Consider the following 26,890-nt stretch of genomic DNA (forward strand, 5'->3'; position numbering starts at 1 on the left):
TTGATGGTAATAGGAGACATGGTACACGATGTTTACCCAGGTTTGGGCCCTCTCTATGGAGGTAATACCCTACTTCCTGCTTGATTGATCTTGATAAATATGAGTAATACAAGAGTTGATCTACCACAAGATCGTAATGGCTAAACCCTAGAAGTCTAGCCTGTATGACTACGGTATTGAGTATATCTATCCGGACTAAGTCCTCCGGTTTATATAGACACCGGGAGGATCTAAGGTTACACAAGGTCGGTTACAAAGAAGGAAATTTACATATTCCGTCGCCAAGCTTGCCTTCCACGCCAAGGAGAGTCCCATCCGGACATGGGTGTAGTCTTCGGTCTTTGTACCTTCACAGCCCATCAGTCCGGCCCATAGATAACAGGTCGGATGCCCGAGGACCCCTTAGGCCAGGACTCCCTCAGTAGCTCCTGAACCTGGCTTCAATGACAATACGGGCATGGGTAACCCAACCGTGCCGTTTACACAGCTGAGGGAGTCCTGGATTAGGGGGTGTCCGGATGGCCGGACTATACCTTCAGCCGGACTCCTGGACTATGAAGATACAAGATTGAAGACTCCGTCCCGTGTCCGGAAGGGACTTTCCTTGGCGTGGAAGGCAAGCTAGGCGATACAGATATGTAGATCTCCTACCATTGTAACCGACTTTGTGTAACCCTAACCCTCTCCGATGTCTATATAAACCGGGGGGTTTTAGTCCATAGGACAACATACACATCAACGATCATACCATAGGATAGCTTCTAGGGTTTAGCCTCCTCGATCTCGTGGTAGATCTACTCTTGTACTACCCATATAATCAATATTAATCAAGCAGGACGTAGCGTTTTACCTACATCGAGAGGGCCCGAACTTGGGTAAAACTTCGTGTCCCTTGCCTCCTATTACCATCCGGCCTAGACGCACAGTTCGAGACCCCCTACCCGAGATCCGCCGGTTTTGACACCAACAACAGCCCTTGGGAGCAGGCGAATTTTAAGGCGAATGGGGCGTTCGATATTCACCACCCTTATAACGAGATAAGATTCCCCTTTGTTCTCCCACGCTTTCTTCCTTCCTCTCCGTTCTTGAGCTCTAATGCCCAAGTCCTCATCCGTTCTCATTCAAACAAACAGGCAACCATGTCCAGATCCGGAGCCGGCGGCAAGTGGATGGCCTCCTCCGTTAAGAGGAAAGATATAGAGGAGCTCTGAGAGGCCGGATACCTGGCCAAGGAGATCGTTTACCGACTTCCGGCCAAGGGACAGATTGTCCCCACCCCCGAGCCTCATGAGAGAGTGGTGTTCCTCCCGCATTTTGTCCGTGGGCTAGGATTCCCTCTCCACCCGTTTGTCCGTGGACTGATATTTTATTATGGGCTAGATTTCCATGATCTAGCCCCCAACTTTATCCTTAACATCTCAACATTTATAGTCGTGTGCGAGGCCTTTCTCCGCATCCCACCTCATTTCAGCCTATGGCTGAAGACCTTCAATGTGAAGCCGAATGTGGTGAGCGGTCAACAGGCAGAGTGGAAAGGAGCTATGTTGGGTAGGATGCCCAACGCCACTTGGCTCGAAGGCTCTTTCATGGAAACGGTGAAGGGGTGGGAATCAGGGTGGTTCTACATCACCGAGCCGCGCAACACCAACTGGATGGCGGCCCCCGAATTCCGATCTAGAGCTCCGATGCGGCTCACCTCCTGGCAAGAGAAGGGCCTAACCTGGGGTTCTCCGGGCGAGCTGACATAGCGAGGCAGATTAACTGTCCAGCCCGCTACCCGAAGACAAAGAGACCCCACTCCTGACGAAGATGTTGTTCCCGACGCCTTATGATGTGCCAGGGAAGAAGACCAAGAAGGTGGCCAAGGGGACCAGGAGTGGCCTTCGTCGAAAGGATACTTCGGACCTGTCGTCCGAAGACGAGACTGACCCGCCGAAGACTACGACGAGGAGGAGGAAGAAGACAACTCCCCCTAAGGGGGGAAGGAAGAAAAGGGTGGCCTCCACGAACCTAAAGGTGAAGGCACCCAAGAGGGGGAAGGGCTCCCTCGCGGATAACTCCGCGTGGGATGTTGATAGCAGTCCAGAACGAATGCCCCGGACCAAGCCTCGGGCCGCTTCGTAAGTACCAAAGACCTTATGATCGTCCAAATGTATGGCCCTTCCCCTTTGCCATATTAATATGTTTAATTTATGCTATCGCAGTCTGGCCCACGACAGCTCTCCGCAATCCTCGACAGAGGGTTTGCTAGACTCAAAGGAGATGACTAGCATGTCGCCGCCACCTGCTCACTCTACCTCGCCCAAAGGCAATGACGAGGCGATGTCCCAAAGGGCCTTTCCTGACCAAGGGGAGGCTCCGGAGATCATTAGGGCGGCGTCAAGGATGACGCCATGGCCGCCGGACACATGGGGGAAGAAGCCCCCATGGGGACTGATGGTGGGGGCCGAATTCAATTCGTCCCTCTGCCGGATATCATTCTGAAGACCTGCACGGTCCCGGAGTCCGGCGAACGGCCTTCCCCGAAAGGAGGGGGTGTGCCTGTTCCGCTGGTGACCTCCGTCCATCCAGAGGCGCCAGATGATCTGCTGGAAGCACTGCGAGGCGCTTCCATTGTAGATGAGCACCGTGTCCTCATGGGTACGGTGATCAAAAAGCTTAAGTCTACCAAAAGCAAGCTGACCGAAGCCTGCACTAGCCTTTTAACAGGCTTTGAGGTAATAATAATTGTAGGCAGAATATCACAGCATAGACAGTAGCCCCTGATGCTCTGTTCGGTGTTCTGGAAGAAAAGCCGAATAGAGGATCAAAACAATTTTCACAGGAGTCTTAACATATGATGTCTATGTAAATAAGCAGGCGTCGCTGCTGGCTGCTGCCGCTCATACTACAGAGGTCTCTGAACTGAAGCAGAGCCTGGAGCGGGCCGAGGAGGAGCTCAGCCTTGTGAAGAAGCAACTGGAGGACAACCAAGGTATGCAGTAACCTGTGCATGTATGTTAGGAAGGATGAATACTTCATGCTGACTAAAGTGTCATGGACTATGCTAGGGGCCATGACCGAGGTGGCGACCCTCAAGAAGGCATTAGCCGAGGCCAAGGACAAAGCGGCCAAGGAACACGTTGTACGCGAAAAGCACGAGGCCCGGGTCTGTGAGGTTCAGCAAGAGCTTCAGGATGCCATCAAGAAGTATGAGTCCCTGGAGCGTGATTTTAAGATGCAGGTGTCTGAACTTGTGAAGGCCCGCCAGAGTGCACAAGAGGCTCAAGCCGAGGCCCAGAGCGCCCTTCAGGAACTCCAGGCAGCTAAGAAGATTGCGGCGGATAAGGCTTTCATTATGCAAAGCAAGTCTGTGAAGGAAATGCTCCTTTTACTTACCCGAATTTGGTGCTCTACAGGGGCGTTTACGGATTTGCCGCGCAGCGTATCCGATGCTGTTGAATTCTATCGAGCCGAGGAAGGGAATTCAACGGAGAAGCTGTTCTGGTCTCAATATCTTGGACCAGAACATCCGGTATCCTTCAGCGACCAGCTGAAACAGTTGGTCGAGCTGCACAAGGCAACCGAGCTGGCCGTGAGGGACCTGATAGTCCGGCTATGGCCTGCTGCGTCGGTACCCAGCAGCTACTTCGGGCTTGTGAAGCAGCTTGTTAGTGCCTGCCCGCGGCTTGAGGTCGTAAAGCAGTCGGTCTGTATTGAAGGTGCCCGCGGCTTGAGGCCATTGCTTGTTGCAAGATGTGGTAGGCAAAGATGGACACCGTCGAGCTGACCAAGGGGCCGCCGAAAGGCAAGGAGCACAGTACACCAGAGCGCTATTTTGCGCATGTCCTAGAGGGGCCTTATTTTTGAACTGAGGCAGGACATTATTTTCGAATGAATACACTCGTATTTTGTCTTGTATGATGACAACAAATCCGCATTGTAATATAATTTATGTTTTGAGTGTCCTCTTGTGCGGCCGTGTTATATGAAATCTGAGGGTTGGCTAGTCGTCGGCTTGTTCCCTCACGTAGGTAGTATGGATGTGTTCAGGATGGTATCTAAACAATCTTGATCCAATTATACGGTCCTTGAAGGTGTTGTTTAGCGCAACGAACTAGGCAACCAGACTATACGTCTTGAACGCTCTCACTTAGCCATAGGAGTTCTATAATAAAACATAGGCACAACCCCTGGTATATGAACCAGAGTGCTATCAGCGTCTGATAACCCACAAGTATAGGGGATCGCAACAGCTTTCGAGGGTACAGTATTCAACCCAAATTTATTGATTCGACTCAAGGGGAGACAAAGAATATTCTCAAGTATTAGCAGCTGAGTTGTCAATTCAACCACACCTGGAAACTTAGTATCTGCAGCAAAGTGTTTAGTAGCAAAGTAATACGATAGTGGTGGTAGAGGCAACAAAAGTAAAGACATCAAAAGTAACGTTTTTGGTATTTTGTAGTGATTGTAACAGTAGCAACGGAAAAGTAAATAAGCGTAAACCAGTATATGGAAAACTCATAGGCACCGGATCAGTGATGGATAATTATGCCGGATGCGGTTCATCATGTAACAGTCATAACATAGGGTGACACAGAACTAGCTCCAATTCATCAATGTAATGTAGGCATGTATTCCGTATATAGTCATACGTGCTTATGGAAAAGAACTTGCATGACATCTTTTGTCCTACCCTCCCGTGGCAGCGGGGTCCTATTGGAAACTAAGGGATATTAAGGCATCCTTTTAATAGAGAACCGGAACAAAGCATTAGCACATAGTGAATACATGAGGTCCTCAAACTATGGTCGTCACCGGGAGTGGTCCCGATTATTGTCACTTCGGGGTTGCCGGATCATAACACATAGTAGGTGACTATAGACTTGCAAGATAGGATCAAGAACTCACATATATTCATGAAAATATAATAGGTTCAGATCTGAAATCATGGCACTCGGGCCCTAGTGACAAGCATTAAGCATAGCAAAGTCATAGCAACATCAATCTCAGAACATAATGGATACTAGGGATCAAACCTAACAGAACTAACTCGATTACACGATAAATCTCATCCAACCCATCACCGTCCAGCAAGCCTACGATGGAATTACTCACGCATGGCGGTGAGCATCATGAAATTGGTGATGGAGGATGGTTGATGATGATGACGGTGATGAATCCCCCTCTCCCGAGCCCCGAACAGACTCCAGATCAGCCCTCCCGAGAGGTTTTAGGGCTTGGCGGCGGCTCCATATCGTAAAACGCGATGATTTCTTCTCTCTAATTATTTTCTCTCCGAAAGCAAATATATAGAGTTGGAGTTGGCGTCGGAGGGTCAACAGGGGGCCCACGAGGTAGGGGGCGCGCCCTAGGGGGGGGGGGCGCCCCCACCCTCGTGGAAAGGGTGTGGGCCCCCTGGTCTTCATATTTGGCGAGGATTTTTTATTATTTTTTCTAAGACCTCCCGTGGAGTTTCAGGGCATTCCGAGAATATTTGTTTTGTGCACATAAAACAACATCATGGTAATTCTGCTGAAAACAGCGTCAGTCCGGGTTAGTTCCATTCAAATCATACAAGTTAGAGTCCAAAACAAGGGAAAAAGTGTTTGGAAAAGTAGATACGACGGAGAAGTATCAACTGCCCCAAGCTTAAACCCTTGCTTGTCCTCAAGCAATTCAGTTGACAAACTGAAATAAAGAAAGAAAAACTTTTACAAACTCTGTTTGCTCTTGTTGTCGTAACTATGTCAAGCCAGCATTCAAGTTTTCAGCATAGATCATAACTAACCACATTTGCAATAATTCTCAGGTCTCACAATTACTCGTATCGATAGCATAATCAACTAGCAAGTCATAATAATAAATCTCGGATGACAACACTTTATCAAAACAATCATAATATGATATAACAAGATGGTATCTCGCTAGCCCTTTCTGAGACCGCAAAACATAAATGCAGAGTACCTTTAAAGATCAAGGACTGACTAGACATTGTAATTTATGGTAAAAGAGATCCAATCATAGTCATACCCAATATAAATTAACAGTGATGAATGCAAAGGACGGTTGTGCTCTCCAGCTAGTGCATTTTAATAAGAGGGTGATGAATCAGCATAAAATTAAATGGATAGGCCCTTCGCAGAGGGAAGCAGGGATTTGTAGAGGTGCCAGAGCTCGGTTTTGAAATAGAGATAAATTGTATTTTGAGCGGTATACTTTCATTGTCAACGTAACAACTAAGAGATGGCAATATCTTCCATGCTAAACACATTATAGGCGGAACAGAATGGTAAAGTTTATACTCCCCCTCCACCAACAAGCATCAATCCATGGCTTGTTCGAAACAACGAGTGCCTCCAACATACATCAGGTCCCAGGGGGAGTTTTGTTTGCAATTAATTTTGATTTAGTTTGCATAAAGCATGGGACTGGGCATCCCGGTGACCAGCCATTTTCTCGTGAGTGAGTAGAGGAGTCCACTCCTCTTGAGAATAACCCGCCTAACACGGAAGATAAGGACAGCCTTTGTTGATACATGAGCTATTCGAGCATACAAAACAGAATGTTTATTTGAAGGTTTATAGTTTGGCACATACAAATTTACTTGGAACGGCAGGTAGATACCGCATATAGGAAGGTATCGTGGACTCATCTGGAATAACTTTGGGGTTTAAGGGATTGGATGCACAAGCAGTATTCCCGCTTAGTACAGGTGACGGCCAGCAAAAGACTGGGAAGCGACCAACTAGAGAGCGACAACATCCATGCACATGCATTAAAATTAATAAACATTGGATGCAAGCATGAGTAGGATATAATCCACCATGAACATAAATATCGTGAAGGCTATGTTGATTTTGTTTCAACTACATGCGTGAACATGTGTCAAGTCAAGTCACTTATCAAAGGAGGATACCACCCCATCATACCACATCATAATCATCTCAATAGCATGTTGGCATACAAGGTAAATCATTATAACTCATAGCTAATCAAGTATGGCACAAGCAACTATGATCTCTAATTGTTATTGCGAACATGTTTATTCATAATAAGCTGAATCAAGAACGAGGGACTCATCATATTTACAAAAACAAAAGAGGTCGAGTTCATACCAGCTTTTCTCATCTCAGTCAATCCATCATATATCATCATAATTGCCTTTCACTTGCACGACCGAACGGTGTGAATAATAATAAGAGTGTACGTGCATTGGACTAAGCTGGAATCTGCGAGCATTCAATAAACATGAGAAGACAAGGCAATATGGGCTCTTGGTTAAATCAACAATAATGCATATAAGAGCCACTTCAACAATTTAATTATGGTCTTCTCCTACTGACCCCCAAAGAAAAGAAAAGAAAAGAAATAAAACTATTTACACGGGAAAGCTCCCAACAAGCAAAGGAAGAATGGGAAATATTTTTGGGTTTTCTTTTTAATTATTACTACTACAGCAGAAAAATAAACTACTACTATTTTTTTGGTTTTTCTTAAGGTTTACTAAACACACAAGAAGAAAGCAGGAAAAAGAAAATAAACTAGCATGGATATTACAATGAAAAAGTATGAGCACCGACATCTAGTAATGAGTGTGTGTGAACATAAATGTAATGTCGGTGAGAAATACGTACTCCCCCAAGCTTAGGCTTTTGGCCTAAGTTGGTCTATGGCCACGGCTGGCCTGGCGGATATCCATAATGATAGTTGTTGGGGTCGTACTTTGATGAAGAAGAAGAAGGCTCTGATTGCCACTGGATGGCAATCATCTCCGGATCCCACTGATAGTTAGACTGTCGTGAAGTATCAAATTGTGGTTCTGGCTCTGGCTCCTCAGCTGGTGCAGGGTTCCGGTAGGCGTGAATAGCTGCCAACGGAACAAGGTACATGCCTGCAGTCAAATCAAACAAAGAAGGAGCAGGCAAGGTAATAGTCTTAGGATGATGTTTATTAAAGAACAATTGATATCTAAGCTCCCCTACCCTATTTTTAACAATAAAATCATGTGCCACCTTACTTTTATGATCTAGATAAATACGGGGTAGCACTTTTTCTTCCTTCTCAGCATGCCTAATAGGTATGTCAAAATGTGCGGCTAGGCGTGTAGAATAAATGCCTCCAAAGATGGGACCCTTAGTACGGTTCATATTTAACCGTCTAGCAATAATACCGCCCAAACTAAAAGTGTTATCACTATATAAACCTTGGAGCAGAATAATTAAATCAGGTATACTAAGGTTTCCAGAGTTTCCGCGTTCAATTAAAGAACGACTAGCAAATAATGCAAAGTAACGCAAAACAGGAAAATGTATGCTAGTGATTCGTGCATCGGAAACCTTCCTGGTTTCTCCTACAGTGATATTATCAACAAACCCAGCCACATCATCATGATGTGGTTCTTCTGTCTTGCCCTCAAAAGGGACTAAACAAATCCGACAGAAATCAAAAAGTGACATCTCCTTAGGCTCATCATATAAATGAAATTCCACCGTAGGTGGTGAGTTCCTAGGATGAAAATAAAAGTTTTGCACAAAGGTATTTGTGAGTAAGAGATACTGATCGCATTGGTCGTGGAGGAAAGCGGTGAGGCCTGCATTGTGAGCCAATTCATGAAAATCTTCATAGATACTGGCTGCTCTCAAGAAATCTTCAGAAGGCCATTCACACGCCCGAATCTCCGCGGTGCGTGGCAAATTATACTTAGGCTTAGGTGCCTTTTCCTTTGAGCTTTGGCTTGATGAGCCCCTCAATAATCTCCTCATCATTTTTCTGAAACAATCTAAAATTTTTAGTAACTTCAAAATAAAAGTGAACCAAACTCAATAAAACTGATAGTAACTACTCCTACAAGTGCCTAGAGCCTATATCAAGCATTACAACTACTTGGAACCATATAAATTTGACATGCAAGCTCAAGAACATGGTCACCTTTGCAGCACAAATTTGCAAAGAATAAAGCACTAGAACAAAAACTAATTGGACCAATGGAGGAGTCACATACCAAGGAACAATCTCCCCAAGCAGTTTTGCGAGAGGTGCTTTGAGCAAGGAGATTGAAAATCACAACAAAAGTGGCTGGAACTCGTGCTTGAGTTGGTTTTTCGGTTTTGTGTGAGACAGAGGAAGAAGATGGGTGCTGGGATAAGTGGAGGAGGGCCACTGTGAGCCCACGAGGCAGGGGGGCGCGCCCTATAGGGGGGGGCGCCCACCACCCTCATGACCAGGTGGCAGCTCCTCCCGTGGTAATTTTTGCACAGTAAATCCTCAAATATTCCCGAAAAAATTACATTAAATTGGCATGGCATTCTGAGGACTTCTATTTTCGGGATATTTTTATATTGCACGGATAATCACATAACAGACAGAAAAAATACTATTTTTACTTTATTTAATATAAATAACAGAAAATATAGAGAGGGTACAGAAGGCTGTGCTTCTAGTTTCATCCATCTCATGCTCATAAAAAAGAATCCACTAACAAGGTTGATCAAGTCTGGTTAACAAACTCATTCCGATAATCATGAAACCAGAGAAATTTCGAATAACACTAAGTTACCTCAATGGGGATATGCTCATCCCCTATAATAAGAATATCATATTTCTTTTTGACAGTAGGGAGAGGAAATTCAAAACCTCCAAATATAATTGATGGAATTTTTCCAATAGAGTTGATACTATGAACTTGAGGTTGTTTCCTCAGAAAGTTTACCGTATGCTCATTACCATTAACATGAAAAGTGACATTGCCTTTCTTGCAATCAATAATAGCCCCTGCAGTATTAAGAAAAGGTCTTCCAAGAATAATAGACATACTATCATCCTCGGGAATATCAAGAATAACAAAGTCCGTTAAAATAGTAACGTTTGCAACCACAACGGGCACATCCTCACAAATACCGACAGGTATAACAGTTGATTTATCAGCCATTTGCAAAGATATTTCAGTAGGTGTCAACTTATTCAAGTCAAGTCTACGATATAAAGAGAGAGGCATAACACTAACACCGGCTCCAAGATCACATAAAGCAGTTTTAATATAATTTCTTTTAATGGGGCAAGGTATAGTAGGTACTCCGGGGTCTCCAAGTTTCTTTGGTATTCCACCCTTAAAAGTATAATTAGCAAGCATGGTGGAAATTTCAGCTTCCGGTATCTTTCTGTTATTAGTAATGATATCCTTCATATATTTAGCATAAGGATTTGTTTTGAGCACATCAGTTAATCTCATACGCAAAAAGATAGGCCTAATCATTTCAGCAAAGCACTCAAAATCCTCATCATCCTTTTTCTTGGATGGTTTCAGAGGAAAAGGCATGGGTTTCTGAACCCAAGGTTCCCTTTCTTTACCATGTTTCCTAGCAACAAAGTCTCTTTTATAACGTTGATTCTTTGATTGTGGGTTATCAAGATCAACAGCAGGTTCAATTTCTACATCATTGTCATTACTAGGTTGAGCATCATCATGAACATTATCATTAATATTTTTACTAGGTTCATGTTCATTACCAAATTGTGTTTCAGCATCAGACATAGATATATCATTTGGATTATCAGGTGGTTCAGCAATAGGTTCACTAGAAGTTTGCACAGTTCTATCATTTTTCTTCTTCTTCTTTTTAGAAGAACTAGGAATATTAGTATTATTTCTTTGAGAATTTTGCTCGATTCTCTTAGGGTGGCCTTCAGGATACAAAGGTTCTTGAGTCATTCTACCAGTTCTAGTAGCCACTCTAACAGCATAATCATTTTTCTTACTATTCATTTCATCAAGCACTTCTTTTTGAGCTTTAAGTACTTGTTCTACTTGGGTGGTAACCATAGAAGCATGTTTGTTAACAAGTTTAAGTTCACCTTTAATATCAGCCATATAATCATCGAAACGTCTAATCATATAAGCATTTTCTTTTAATTGTCTACCAAAATAAGCATTGAAGTCATCTTGCTTATACATAAAATTATCAAACTCATCCAAGCATTGACTAGCAATTTTAGTAGGAGTGACTTCAGCTTTATCATATCTATTTAGAGAATTTACCTTTACTACCTGTGTCGGGATATCGGGATCAGGAGGTTCTTCAGTAAATAAATAATTGAGATCATATGTTTCTTCAACAGGTGGTGAATTAAGACCATGTATTTCTTCAATAGGAGGTAAATTCTTAACGTCTTCAGCTTTAATACCTTTTTCTTTCATAGATTTCTTTGCCTGTTGCATATCTTCAGGACTGAGAAATAAAACACCTTTCTTCTTGGGAGTTGGTTTAGGAATAGGCTCAGTAATTGGAGCAGGAGTTGGCTCAGGAGCTGGCTCAGGAAGTGCCCAATTATTTTCATTTGTCAACATATTATTCAATAGAATTTCAGCTTCATCCGGTGTTCTTTCCCTGAAAAGAGAACCAGCACAACTATCCAGGTAATCTCTGGAAGCATCAGTTAGTCCATTATAAAAGATATCAAGTATTTCAGGTTTCTTAAGAGGATGATCAGACAAAGAATTAAGTAACTTGAGAAGCCTCCCCCAAGCTTGTGGGAGACTCTCTTCTTTAATTTGCACAAAGTTGTATATTTCCCTCAAAGCAGCTTGTTTCTTATGAGCATGGAAATAATTAGCAGCGAAGTAATAAATCATATCGTGGGGACTACGCACACAACCAGGATCAAGAGAATTAAACCATATCTTAGCATCACCCTTTAATGAGAACGGAAATATTTTGAGTATATAAAAGTAATGCGATCTCCCATCATTAGTGAACAGGGCAGCTATATCATTTAACTTAGTAAGATGTGCCACAACAGTTTCAGATTCATAGCCATAAAATGGATCAGATTCAACCAAAGTAATTATATCAGGATCAACAGAGAATTCATAATCCTTATCAGGAACACATATTGGTGAAGTAGCAAAAGCAAGGTTAGGTCTCATTTTATCTCTAAGTGATTCTTTGTTCCATTTAATTAATAACCTCTTAAGCTCATATCTATCTTTGCAAGCAGAAATAGCAGCAGAAGATTCCATATCAAAAAGATAACCCTCAGGAATAACATGCATATTTTCATCATCACTATCATCATCGTATTCAGATTCAATAATTTCTTTTTCTCTAGCCCTAGCAATTTGTTCATCAAGAAATTCACTAAGGGGCACAGTAGTATCAGGCATAGAAGCAGTTTCATCATAAGTATCATGCATAGCAGAAGTGGCGTCATCAATAACATGCGACATATCAGAATGAATAGCAGAAGCAGGTGTAGGTGTCGCAAACTTACTCATAACAGAAGGTGAATCAAGTGCAGAGCTAGATGGCAGTTCCTTACCTCCCCTCATAGTTGAGGGATAGATCTTGGTTTTTGGATCTCTCAAGTTCTTCATAGTGTCCAGCAGATATAAATCCCAAGTGACTCAAAGAATAGAGCTATGCTCCCCGGCAACAGCGCTAGAAATTTGTCTTGATAACCCACAAGTATAGGGGATCGCAACAACTTTCGAGGGTAGAGTATTCAACCCAAATTTATTGATTCGACACAAGGGGAGACAAAGAATATTCTCAAGTATTAGCAGCTGAGTTGTCAATTCAACCACACCTGGAAACTTAGTATCTGCAGCAAAGTGTTTAGTAGCAAAGTAATACGATAGTGGTGGTAGCGGCAACAAAAGTAAAGACAGCAAAAGTAACGTTTTTGGTATTTTGTAGTGATTGTAACAGTAGCAACGGAAAAGTAAATAAGCGTAAACCAGTATATGGAAAACTCATAGGCACCGGATCAGTGATGGATAATTATGCCGGATGCGGTTCATCATGTAACAGTCATAACATAGGGTGACACAGAACTAGCTCCAATTCATCAATGTAATGTAGGCATGTATTCCGTATATAGTCATACGTGCTTATGGAAAAGAACTTGCATGACATCTTTTGTCCTACCCTCCCGTGGCAGCGGGGTCCTATTGGAAACTAAGGGATATTAAGGCCTCCTTTTAATAGAGAACCGAAACAAAGCATTAGCACATAGTGAATACATGAAGTCCTCAAACTATGGTCGTCACCGGGAGTGGTCCCGATTATTGTCACTTCGGGGTTGCCGGATCATAACACATAGTAGGTGACTATAGACTTGCAAGATATGATCAAGAACTCAAATAAATTCATGAAAACATAATAGGTTCATATCTGAAATCATGGCACTCAGGCCCTAATGACAAGCATTAAGCATAGCAAAGTCATAGCAACATCAATCTCAGAACATAATGGATACTAGGGATCAAACCCTAACAAAACTAACTCGATTACATGATAAATCTCATCCAACCCATCACCGTCCAACAAGTGTATGATGGAATTACTCACGCACGGTAGTGAGCATCATGAAATTGGTGATGGAGGATGGTTGATGATGATGGCGGCGACGAATCCCCCTCTCTGGAGCCCCGAACGGACTCTAGATCAGCCCTCCCGAAAGGTTTTAGGGCTTGGCAGCGGCTCCGTATCATAAAACGCGATGATTTCTTCTCTCTGATTTTTCTCTCTTCGAAAGCAAATATATAGAGTTGGTGTTGGCGTCGGAGGGTCAACAGGGGGCCCACGAGGTAGGGGGGCGCACCCTAGGGGGGGCGCGCCCTAGGGGGGGTCCACCCTCGTGGAAAGGATGTGGGCCCCCTGGTCTTCATATTTGGCGAGGATTTTTTATTATTTTTTCTAAGACCTCTCGTGGAGTTTCAGGTCATTCCGAGAATATTTGTTTTCTATACATAAAACAACATCATGGTAATTCTGCTGAAAACAGCGTCAGTCCGGGTTAGTTCCATTCAAATCATACAAGTTAGAGTCCAAAACAAGGGAAAAAGTGTTTGGAAACGTAGATACGACGGAGACGTATCAGCGTCTGATCGGGAAGTACGATCCTTCGCGAAATGCGGAAAAACCTCCAATGATTTGAGACCTCCGAACAGCTGACCGGCTCTCGCCGCATCATGACAGTCAGTTTTCGGCTTTCTCTACTGAGGTGCTCATCCAGTTTAGACCAGGGCACAATCATAGTATTTCTCCCTTTACTACCCTAGCCAATGTAGCGAAACATAGGGTAGCAAGCACAGGAGCCGGGCAACCCAACTATTGACCAAAGACATGATTTGGAGCCAATGCATATAATGCTAAATTCGGGGTGCCGAACTATACTTATAAGAAGTGTTCAGACTTTTGATGCCATAATGTGGGGTGCTATAAAGCCCCTGGCAAACATCAAAACGTACCAAAGTGTACGTGTGCTACCTGATGGTGTTATCCACAGGGAAACTGAAAAAAAGAAAAGAGAGAAAGAAAACAGGAAAGATGTAAAGGTAAAAAGCTGGGGACCTATAGCTCCAGCTACAAACTATTTTCATTGTAATGTAATTAGTACGTCAAGGTGCATTGATACAAGTAGTGCAATAAGCAACAGACTATTTAACATGCTGAAACCAGGGGAGAGCTCCATGTGGGTCCTGGAAGACAGGTAGAGTTATCTTTAACGGAATCACCTAAAAGTCCCCGTATGTCTCCGCTCCTCGCCATCTTGGTGTATTTTTCCTTCAAGAGGACCGATAACCAGACCGCCCGATGGGGCCTGTAAGATTAAAGCCTGAGGGAAAACAAGCAAAAGTGAGAGTATGTTTGTATCTGATGTCGGTTGAGCCGTGCCGTGGATCACAAGCTAATTATGCCTCCGTCGATGCCCATGGAATTTTGAGTGCGTAGTTATGTATGCGCGGCACACATGCCACCGCTTGATCGGGACTGAGATAGAGGCCGGATTTCTAGTGGAGCTCCTGACGAGCCGAGCTCTCCTGCTGCAGAGTAATACGGACCCTCTTAAGGGTGTCCGAGGGCTCGGCAGCCAAAGGAAGGTTCTGCTTGAGAAGGCCGCTTTGTACTTCTACTGCTAGCGCAGCCATGTGCTCTTCTGTACAGAGAGAGCGCTCCGTATTGCCATTGACTGTTATGATGCCACGTGGACCGGGCATCTTGAGCTTGAGGTAAGCATAGTGTGGCACTACGTTGAATCAACCAAACGCAGTTCGTCCGAGCAGTGCATGATAGCCGCTGCGGAATGGGACGATATCGAAGACTAACTCCTCGCTTCGGAAGTTGTCCGGAGATCCGAAGACAACTTCTAACGTGATTGAGCCCGTACAACGGGCCTCTACGCCTCGAATGAGTCCTTTAAAGGTGGTCTTTATAGGCTTGATCCTTAATGGGTTAATGCCCATTTTTCGCACTCTATCCTGATAGAGCAAATTGAGGCTGTTGGTGTCAAAACCGGCGGATCTCGGGTAGGGGGTCCCGAACTGTGCGTCTAAGGCGGATGGTAACAAGAGGCGGGGGACACAATGTTTACCCAGGTTAGGGCCCTTTCGATGGAGGTAATACCCTACTTCCTGCTTGATTGATCTTGATGATATGAGTATTACAAGAGTTGATCTACCACGAGATCGTAGAGGCTAAACCCTAGAAGCTAGCCTATGATTATCATTGTTGTTGTCCTACGGACTAAACCCTCTGGTTTATATAGACACCGGAGGGGACTAGGGTTACACAGAGTCGGTTACAAGGGAGGAGATCTACATATCCGAATTGCCAAGCTTGCCTTCCATGCAAAGGAGAGTCCCACCTGGACACGGGATGAAGTCTTCAATCTTGTATCTTCATAGTCCAACAGTCCGGCCAAAGTATATAGTCCGGCAGTCCAAGGACCCCCTAATCCAGGACTCCCTCAGTAGCCCCTAAACCAGGCTTCAATGACGATGAGTCCGGCGTGCAGATTGTCTTCGGCATTGCAAGGTGGGTTCCTCCTCCGAATACTCCATAGAAGATTTCGTACACAAGGATAGTGTCCGGCTCTGCAAAACAAATTCCACATACCACCGTAGAGAGTATAATATTTCCACAAATCTAATCTGCTGACAACTTTTCATAACGTGACATCACGCCATGGACCGGTCATTATTCGAACCATTTTTCTCAACCAGCTACTGTACATATTGCGAGGCGGTTTTCTTGGCACGTCTTGTCAAAGCAGAGATCGTGTCCCCTTATCACGGGATTCTCATCAATACGAGTGTGGGTAACCTAATCGCGCCTGCTGGTATGACTCCTCGATTTTAGGCAAGTTCCGAACGGCCACGTGGAGGACGCTTGATATTCATCCTCTTTATAAAGGGGCCAAGGCCTGTCCTTTTCTTCTCGCGCTCGATCCTTCCCTTCCCCCACCTCGAATTCCAACACCCAAGGCTCGGGCTAAGCGCTTCGGACCTTCAATCATGTCCGGATCCAACCTTCAAGGCTGGTGGATGGCCTCTTCTGTCACAGAGGAGGACATCACGAAGCTAAGAGAAGCCAGGTATCTGACCGCCGAAATTTCGCACAAGCTGCCTGCTCAAGGGCAGGTCATCCCCACTCCCGAACCCAACGAGAGCGTCATATTTGTTTCCCACTTCCTCCGAGGGCTAGGCTTCAGTCTTGATCCCTTTGTTAGAGGGCTTATGCTCTATTACGGGCTCGACTTCCATAATCTTGCTCTAGATTCCATCCTTCACATCTCGTCATTTATCATCGTGTGTGAGGCCTTCCTCCACATCACCCCGCACTTCGGCTTATGGCTTAAGACCTTCAATGTGAAGCCGAAGATGATCGATGGGCGACACGCAGAATGCGGAGGCGCCATAATAAGTAAAGGCGTCGATGCTCCATGGCCAAAGGGTTCCTTCCCGGAGATGTCCGACTTATGGCAGCGGGAGTGGTTTTACATCACAACTCCCTGAAGTACTAAGTGGGTAGCTGCCCCCGCCTTCCGTTCGGGCCCCCCGCCACAACTGGCATCATGGGTCAACAAGGGGATGGACTGGGGGCCTGTTAATGACGTGCCAACATTGCAGAATCGCATCCGAGATCTCCTCAAGAGAGATGTCAGCCTTGTCAAGGTAATGCAAGTCATGCTAGTTCGTCGGTTCCTGCCATGCCAATGGCGACCTCTCCGTATGTGGGAGTTCAACCCAGAAGGACCGCGAACTATTCAGCAATTCTTCGGCGTGACGCTTGAAGGGATGTATGGATTGTTCTTCGGATCACGAATAAAGTGTCCGGACACCACCGAGGATGCAGGTCTAAACTGCAATCGTCCAGATACCCACGTAAGTAATTCTGCGGTCGAACACGCGTCTTTTCATTTGTCATAACATCCTTCTAAAAAAATTGCTCTTGGCCAGGACTGGATAAGAAAGGAGAAGATGATCAGGTGTTCAGCCCCCCTTCCCGAAGGCTCACCGGATCCTGTACTAGCCAGGATGCTTGAGCTCGCACCTTATCAAGTGCCATCAGGGGAAGATAAAGGGAGGAATAAAGAAGCCGAAAGCGGGCCTCACGCATTACTCATCCAAATCGGGGGAATTAGTGTCTCTGCGAAGGAGGATAACCGGGGAGAAGAATCTAAAATTCCCTCTCCCCAAGGAAAGAAGAGGACCGCCTCTGAAGACTTGGAAACGAGGGTTTCCAAACGAGGGAAGAAACCTTCGCTAGGGGGCCCTGCCCCGGAGGGCATCCTTACCGCACAGTGCCCGCAAGGGGATCAACCCTCCACCGAGCTGTAAGTGGACCAGAGTACTTTTGGTATATATATCCTGCTTCATCTTCGAGGACAATAACCGAGACGTATGTCTTGTAGTTCGGATTGTAGCCTTTCTTGACAGAGTTCGTCTTAGGGGGATCTTCTTCCGAAGATGATGGAGAGCGAAACACCTCCCCCTGTCTCCCCGCCTCATGAGGCGAACGACCCTGAGGTGACGTCACGGAGGATTTCTCCTGATCCGCCAAGGACGGAAGGTAACCCTTCGTCCACCCAAAGTCCGGAGTATTCGGCTCCTAAGGGGAGCAACAGAAAGAGTCCGGGACTGTCTGGTGCACGACCAGATGCACTGATGGGTCTTCTGGAGCACGCGGCTATCTCTGAGGCGCATCGTAATTTAATGGGGAGAGTGGTTGAAAGGATTTCATCCGCCAAAAGTGGGTTGCATGAAGCTTTTATGAGCCTGCTAAAAGGCTTTGAGGTACGCAAAGTAATATATATATATATATATTTCTTGACGGTACCGCACACGCTAGGTGTGCCCTATACAGATAGTAGCCCCTGAGACTCTGGTTGCTGTCCAGAGGTGGCAAACAGAGGATCATAGTCCCAGGTAATGATCATGCTGCTCACATGTGCATGCAGCTGAGGGTCCGATGGCTGGCCGGACTGGTGAGTTTGCCGAACTGAGGCGACAGCTTGATACGGCAGATGCCGACATCGTGCTTGTGAACAAGCGGCTTGACGAGGCATAGTGTATGTATTCTCCGGTGGTCAACAAATATTAAGAGGAGCATGATGCTAGTATCTATAACATGTTGTGACTGTAGATGGAGCTATCGCCGTGGAGACCCTTCAGGCGGAGCTTGTCTGAGCCAAGGAACAAGCCAGGAGAAGTGATGCAGCCACCCTAAAGGCGGCCAAAGATTTAAGAGCCGAACGGGCTGCTCATCGCCAGGGCGAAGATAAAATAGCCAAGATGGCTGTTGAGCTGAAGGTTGCCGCCGCCCAGTATGAGCTTCTTGAAAAGGAAAGCCAAGCGAAAACGGCGGACCTGAAGAAAGCCATGGTAGCAGCCAAGGAAACCCGCTCTAAAATCAGAGCGGCAAAGGAGGAGCTTCATCAAGCCAGAGATATCACGGCTGGGAAGCTCCTTTTGTTGCGGACGAAGTATGGAGATCCAAAGTATGCCCCTCTGGATCAATTATGGAGTGCTGCAGACGCGTACTTGGACTTGGCAACGAGTGGTGCTGATGCGACTGAGTTTTTCAAAGATCAAAAAGATCACGAAGTTGAAAAGTTGTTCTAGTCGCAGTTCTGTGCTCCAACGCGTTCGCTGCTGTTAAATGAGAAAATGGCCGAGTGGGCTAAGCTCCATAGGTTGTCCGGGCTTGCCATGAGGTCTGTCGTGGATCATATTTGGCTGGAAGGAACAAGGCCGAATAGTTATTTTTGTTTAGTGCAACGATTCCTTGGTGTTGTGCCGCATATCGATGCTGTAAGGAGGTCGGCGTGCATAGAGGGTGTGCTGATGGTTCTTGCCCATGTTAAGACATACTGGGCAGAGATGGATGCCACCTCTATTGCAACCCAGGGTCCGGCCATAGGCCAGGTCTCGGCCAAGCACTATTTTGAAGAAGTCCTAGAAGGCACTCGTTTAATAGAGGATCAGTGCTCGAGGAGTATCATGTTCGAGTGACATGTATCCCAATTGTAAAAACAATGCTATTTGGATTATAAAGGCTATGTTTATACTTTTGCCTAAAAGTATTATGATGCCTCTTATGCGGCCGTTTATGTATGTATATAACCTGAAAGTTTGCATTTGTCGGCTTCAGCCCCCACACATATAATGCAGGGGTGTACAAAAAAGCGCATATTCACACTTGTTCCAACGTCTTGGTCCATTAAGGAGGTGATAGTGCGGCGAACAAGGCAATCGGACTATATTGGTTTAACACTTTCGCTTAGCCATAGGAGTTTGACAGTGAGGCTACTATATAGCCCCCGGTACTTCCGCGCTTATCCGAATACGGTGCGCGTACATACATGACCGGGAAACCGGTCCTTCGTTAATGCGGAGGAATCGCGAAGATTCCGCTGAGTCCTCGAGTAGTTGACCAGTCTCGCGCTTTATCATGATAGTCAATTTTCGGCTTTCTCTACTGAGGTGCTCATCCAGATGAACCAGGGGACAATTGCAGTAGTTCTCCCGATGCCACCTTAGCCCATAGAGCGGAATGTAAGGTGGCAAAACACGGGAGCCGGGCAAACACAACTATTGACCAAAGACATGATTCAGAGCTGATGCATATTGTCGGATTTCGGGTTCCGGCAGACCCTTGAGGTTCGCACACTGGGGTGCGCGCGGAGATCTCTCCCCTACCGATCTACGTCCAATCTCCTCGCGTGATCTAGCTGGAAACAACGAAAAACACAGGGGACACAAGGTTTATACTGGTTCGGGCCACCGTTGTGGTGTAATACCATACTCCAGTGTGTGGTGTGGTGGATTGCCTCAGGGGCTGATGATGAACAGTACAAGGGGAGAACAGCCTCGCGAGAGGTGTTCTTGAGCTGGTGCGATGAACTGCTTGGGTGAGTTCAATCGCCTCTCTCTCTCTCTATCTCTCTTTTTCGGTCCCTTCTTGTCTGCCCCCTACTCTGTGGTGGCTAGCTCTCTTTATAGAGGCCCTGGGCCTCTCCCCAAATAATGAGCGGGAAGGGCGCCAACAATTGGCCATTTTGAAGGGGAACATCTAGTACAAGTTATCCTGCCCAAAGGTGGTCTTCGGCTGCCAAAAGCATTGGTGATGACGCCGTCTTGGGCTCCACGGTGACCTCCGTCCTGCCGCTCTGTTGGCCTTGGTCTCGTTGCACCGGAATGGTAACCTTTGCCCGGTGCCTTGGCCTGTGCTTGCCCCCTTTGCACCAAAGGGGAAACAAGGACAATGCGCAGGCCGGCGCCCGCCTGGCGCCCGCTTGGTCTCGATCGTCATGGTTTGCGTCACAGGCTCCTCGCAAGGTACCCCTGCCTTGATCTCTCCGCCTCCTCGCGAGCCTTCCTGATGAGGCTGCCTCTGAGGAAGCTTCCGGTCATCCGCCCCGCGAGGCTTGGACCCTCGCGAGGGTCTTGAGCTTGAGCTGATGAAGATGGGCTGCGCTGGGCCCCCACTTGAGCCACGCCGTAGGCTGCAGGCAGGCAAGTCTGGGACCCCCGTTCCCAAAACGGCCGACAGTAGCCCCCGGGCCCACGGCGCGCCCGGGCTTGGCCTAGCAGGGAAGCGAAGGGGCGAGCGTGAAGCGCCGCGGGCCCCAACAACCTGTGGCCTTGGGTGCCGCGTGGCGATTGATTGGATGTGGGCGTCTGCGCTTCCCCATGATGCCTCGGCGACCGCACGACTTGATAAGTCTCTGCATGCAGAGAAACCGGCCATGATTACCTGCGATCGTGGTGCTCAACAGTTGGCCTCCTCCGGCTATAAGTACGGGGCTGCGTGAGTCCCCTTAGCCCGTCCCTTCTTGCTGCTCCTTTTCTTCTTCTTGGCTACTCGCCGCTCCCATGGCTCCAAAGAGATTCTCGGCTGCGGAGAAAGGATAGGCCCCCCAGGCTAGGCCTGACTTCCCCCGGCCAAGCGCGGCCGAGGCCGCTCTCGCAAGTATTCCACGGACCCCGTAGTGGCTTCCCGCGGCCACGGAGGCGGTTCCCTGCACGGTGGTGAGCGCCCGGCCGTCGATGGGGGGCACGCCGTGGCTGTGTGCCCCCTACGCCATGCTTTCGCTCTGCGGAGGTGCTGCCGGAGTTCGTTGTGTGGTCAGCGGACCCAACCAGCTCCAGGCTCCAGCTCCCCCGTTTCTTCGTAGGTGATCTACCGGCCAGCGCCCGGTGCGGCTTCTGGCTCCAGGCAGATGGCTGCTGCAGCAGGGATTCCTGGGCTTCACTGGAGGTCTCCGTTTTTGGGAATGGGGCCCTGACCCGTGGCTGGCAAACGTTTGCCCGCGCGCGCGGCCTGGGCCGGTGGTGCACCCTGCACTTTAGGTTCGATGGCGACTCCACCCTCTACGTGAGGGTGTTCAGGGAAGACGGTCGCCGTGCTGGGTGCTGCCCCGAAGACGACGACCGCGGCCACCTGCCCAGCCCCGGTACTGACCAGGATGAAGACGGCGATGGGCGTACAGGCGGCGGTGTTCGGGGTTCGCTGAGCTTCGGCGACTCCCTCTCAGGCAGCAGCTCCTGCAGCGGTGGTCGCGACCAGCCCCCGCATCGTCATGCCCGCCTGGGTGAAGGTAGCGGGTCAGCCTGCCGTCGCGCCCCGGCGAAGCGAGAGGAGGGATCCGCCTGAGCCCCAGGAGCAGCTCGAACCTTCGCTGTGGGTTGGTGCATGATGAATCGCGCCCATTTTGCTTTCCTTCTTTTCCTGCGCAGAAATAAAAGGTAGTATAGGGCCCCGCGGGGGCGTGTTAGAACTGCTGCTGTTAACCATCGTGTTGTTTCTGCTATTTCTGCGCTGTGTTCCCGCGCTGTGCACCCGTGTGCGAGAATCATTTTAGCTCGGCGGGGCTTGACGCGGTCCTCGCGTCCCGAGGCCGTGGCTTCGCCGTGCGCTTTATGCCCTGCAAGGATCAGTAGGAGGGGTAACTTTCGGTCTTGGTTGTGGGGGCGATCAGCCCAGGTCCTGCGCTCGTGTCGCGATGCCCGTGAGGCACGGACTGGGAGGGGTGCTCCCATAGAGGACTCAGATAGGAAAGCTCCAAACGATCGGGGCAGAAAAACACTCGCGAGGGCACCCGCGAACCTCCCTCGCGAGACTTGTGCGAGAGAAAACGAGGCAAGCGAGCGAGAAAGACAAAGAGTCGCAAGTCAGGAACGTCAACAGCTTCAATAAAACTTCAAACGGGAATAACCAAGCCAACTGCAGAAAGCAAATGAAAAAGCCGCGTCCGGCACCTATTCTAGTCTTCGACGTCTTCTCACCAGCGCGGAGCTAAGTGTTGCCACTGGGCGTGGGCGGGAGCCCCCGAGGCCCGAGGGCGGCACTCCGGAGACTCCGGGGCGTGTACAGCCCCACTCATTATTATGTGAGAGTGTCACGGGCGGCGAGCTTCACAGGCATTGGACATCTTCACAGGCACCGGGCCTTTCCCAAAACATGGCGGCTTCACAGGCATTTGCCTTCTTCACAGGCACCGGGCCTTTCCCAAAACACGACAGCTTCACAGGCATTTGCCTTCTTCACAGGAACCGGGCCTTTCCCAAAACACGGCAACTTCACAGGAATTTGCCTTCTTCATATGCACCGAGCCTTTCCTAAAACACGGCAGCTTCACAGGCATTTGCCTTCTTCACAGGCACCGGGCCTTTCCTAGGCGCTAGACCTCGCTCAGGGATAAAACCTTCAGAGATGTTGAATGTTCCACGCGTTCTGAATGGGTACCCCTTCTGTGTTTTCCAAGCGCACGGAGCCAGGCCTGGAGACATGAACAACCTTGAATGGGCCCTCCCACATGGGAGAGAGCTTGTGTAGCCCCTCCCTGGAGAGAACCCGTCTGAGCACGAGATCCCCTACCTCAAGAGTTCTGGGGCGGATGTTGCAGCAGTGGTATCGTCGCAGCGCCTGTTGGTGCCTTGCTGTTCGCAGTGCGGCTTCTCGGCGGCGTTCCTCCCCCAGCACGAGATCCATCCCCCGCATGGCGTCCTGCCGCGTCTCATCGAACGCCAGGACCCGTGCGGAGCGACGCCTGACCTCGTGAGGGAGAACAGCCTCTGCTCCGTAGATGAGGAAGAACGGGGTCTCGCCAGTCGGCTTGGTCGTCGTCGTGCAGATTAACCACAGCACGGACTGGAGCTCGTCGTACCAGCCCCTGCCACAGGCCTCCAGCTTCTTCTTAAAGGTCCTGGCTTTGAGGCCCCTCAGGACCTCCGCGCTGGCTCGCTCGGCCTAGCCGTTGCTCCGGGGGTGTGCTACCGAAGTGTAGCATATCTGCGTTCCAAGGTTAGCACAATAGGTTTTGAAGAGATTACTGGTGAATTGCGAACCATTGTCGGTGATGATGCAGTTGGGCACCCCAAATCAGCTCACGAGGCCCTTGATGAACTTGACCGCAGAGCCTGCCGAGATTGTGCGGACGGCTTCCACCTCAGCCCACTTGGTGAACTTGTCCACAGCGACGTAGAGGTAGCGATAGCCCCCTGGCGCCCGAGGAAACGGGCCCAGAATGTTCAGCCCCCAAACTGCGAATGGCCATGAGAGGGGTATAGTCTGTAGACCCCCGCAGGCTGATGGATCTGCTTGGCGTGAAACTGGCAGGCCTTGCAAACCTTTACCAGCTCAACCGCGTCGATGAGCGCTGTGGGCCAGTAGAATCCACTACGAAACGCCTTGCCAATGAGGGTTCGTGACGATGAGTGGTGCCCGCAGTTTCTGCCGTGTATGTCCGCCAGTAGCTCCTTCCCCTGCTCTCGGGAGATGCAACATAGGGACACGTCATTTGGTCGTTTCCTGTAGAGCTCTCCATCCTTGATGCAATAAGCTATGGCCTGCCGCACCACACGCTCCGCTTCCTCCTCGTTCTCCGGCAAAGTCCCTTGCATCAGGTAGTTCTTCAGCTCCGGGATCCAACACCCTTCCTGAGGCTCTAATGCCAGGAGCAGGCGCGCCCCTGAGGCCGGGCCACAGACCGGGGCTCCTGAGGCAGGCGGTTGGGGGAGCTCCTCCCTTGGTTGTGCCGTGCTCGACAGTGACGGCACTACCGAGGGTTTGAAGAGCCGCTCCTTGAAGATGCCAGGCTCCTGAGGCATCCGCCGAGATGCCCTCTTGGCAATGTCATCAGCTTCCTGATTGGTGCCCCGGGGCACGTGTTGCAACTCCAGCCCCCAGAACTGTTTCTCCATCTTGCGAACCTCAGGGAGGTAGGCTTCCATGTGCTCGTCCTTTACCCCTAAGGCAATCGCGGCCTTCAGGCATGCTATGAGGCCTTCGTACTCGGCTATGTTGTTGGAGACCTTTTCTCCATGCTGGAAGAAGAGTTGTACGGCTTAGTAGAGTTTTTCCCGGGTAGGGGATACAAGCACTGCGCCAGCTCCCGCACCGTGTCGGGAGAATGCCCCATCGAAGTACATGACCTAGCCGTCCGGTGCTTCACTTCCCGGGGAAAGTGATTGGTCTTCGCCTGCCTCGAGACCCGGCGCTTCTGCCCATTCCGCCACGAAATCCACAAGTGCGGCTCCCTTGATGACTCTGGCCATACTGAATTCTAGCTGAAATGTCTGTAGCTCAATGTTCCACTCAGCGACCCTCCCAGCTGAGTTAGGGCTCCTGAGTACTCTTTCCAAGGGGTATGCTGAGACGACTTTGATGGGATGGCCTTGGAAATAGTGGCGCAGCTTGTGTGAGGCCACTAGTAGCGCGAGGAGGAGTTTTTGAGGCATGGGGTACCGCGCCCTTGCGTCCCGTAGCACCGTGCTAACGAAGTACACAGGATGCTCGACGAGGTTGAGGGTGCTAGCGTAGCTTGCGTCCTCCAAAGGTCAAGGCATTTCTTGAGACGATGGAGCCCCCAGTGCTTGGTCGCCTAAAGAGGCCCCTCCTGCTTTGGGTGCGTTCTCCTGATGCGGCTGTTCCTTTCCGGCTGTGGTTGCGGCCTTCGCGAGGCCCTCCGGGCTCTGCTTTGCTTCAGTCCGGACGGTTGATGCGGCCTTGGCATAGCGCTCCTCCCTGACCGCCACCAGGGCTGCGCTAGCGGAGTAGGGGGTGGCCGCAAGGTAGAGCACTAGGGGTTCCCGAGGACGCGGAGCTACCATCACTGGTGGGCTGGTAAGGTACCTCTTGAGGTCTTGGAATGCCTTGTCAGCCTCTTTAGTCCATTCGAAGGGGCCCTTTTTCTTCATTAGCTTGAAGAAGGGCAGCGCTCATTCCCCAAGCTTGGAGTTGAAGCGCCCCAGCGCAGTTACACGCCTGGTGAGCTTCTGCATTTCTCTGAGGGTCCTCGGCGGGCTCATGTCTTCGACTGCCTTGACCTTCTCCGAGAGCACGTTGAGGCTGGCACCACCGTCGATGAGGGTCCTGGTGATGGCCACTTGGCAGATGGTGGGGGTGCACAGCATCGGGAGCGCGCCCGAACCGATGGGGTTGAAGGGGTGGTCCTCTGAGTCGAAGGTTAGACCAGCCTCGGGTGCCAACCAGCCCGGGGGGGCTTCTCGGTGCTTGGAGGCGGTGCTGATTAGGCGGGTGAACGGCTTGACGTGATGGCTCGAGGGTGGTGCCTGGGAGCCACCCAGGAGAGCTGCGACGACGGGCGGCACAGGAGTTAGCAACGGTGTGGCGGTGCGGCCCTCCCGCCGCACCGAAGGATGCTAGGACGAGGCCTGCTGCTCGTTCCCCGCCGGGCCGGTGGTCGCGTTGGCGGCAGGCGACAGGGAACGACGAGGGCGTCCGCCGACGGGCGCCGTCTGGGCGACGCGGGTGGCGAGAGCAGCCCGGCGCTCGGCACAAGCCCGACGAGCGTCAGCCATGGACACGGCGGAAGATTGCACGCGAGCAGCGTAAGAAAGATTCTGGTGCACCCTACCTGGCGCGCCAAATGTCGGATTTCGGGTTCCGGCAGACCCTTGTGGTTCGAACACTGGGGTGCGCACGGAGATCTCTCCCCTACCGATCTACGACCAATCTCCTCGCATGATCTAGCCAACACAGGGGACACAAGGTTTATAATGGATCGGGCCACCGTTGTGGTGTAATACCCTACTCCGGTGTGTTGTGTGGTGGATTGCCTCAGGGGCTAATGATGAACAATACAAGGGGAGAACAGCCTTGCGAGACGTGTTCTTGAGTTGGTGCGATGAACTGCTTGGGTGAGTTCAATCGCCTCTCTCTCTCTATCTCTCTATTTTGGTCCCTTCTTGTCTGCCCCCTACTCTGTGGTGGCTAGCTCTCTTTATAGAGGCCCTAGGCCTCTCCCCAAATAATGAGCGGTAAGGGCGCCAACAATTGGCCATTTTGAAGGGGAACATCTAGTACAAGTTATCCTGCCCAAAGGTGGTCTTCGGCTGCCTAAAGCACTGGTGATGACGCTGTCTTGGGCTCCACGGTGACCTCCGTCCTGCCGCTCTGTTGGTCTTGGTCTCGTTGCACCGGAATGGTAACCTATCCCCAGTGCCTTGGCCTGTGCTTGCCCCCTTTGCACCAAAGGGGAAACAAGGACACTGCGTAGGCCGGCGCCCGCCTGGCGCCCGCTTGGTCTTGATCGTCATGGCTTGCATCACGGGCTCCTCGCGAGGTACCCCTGCCTTGATCTCTCCGCCTCCTTGCGA

Source organism: Triticum urartu, chromosome 4A (genome assembly GCF_056163025.1).
Source record: "Triticum urartu cultivar PI428250 chromosome 4A, HENAU_Tu73, whole genome shotgun sequence".
NCBI lineage: Eukaryota > Viridiplantae > Streptophyta > Magnoliopsida > Poales > Poaceae > Triticum > Triticum urartu.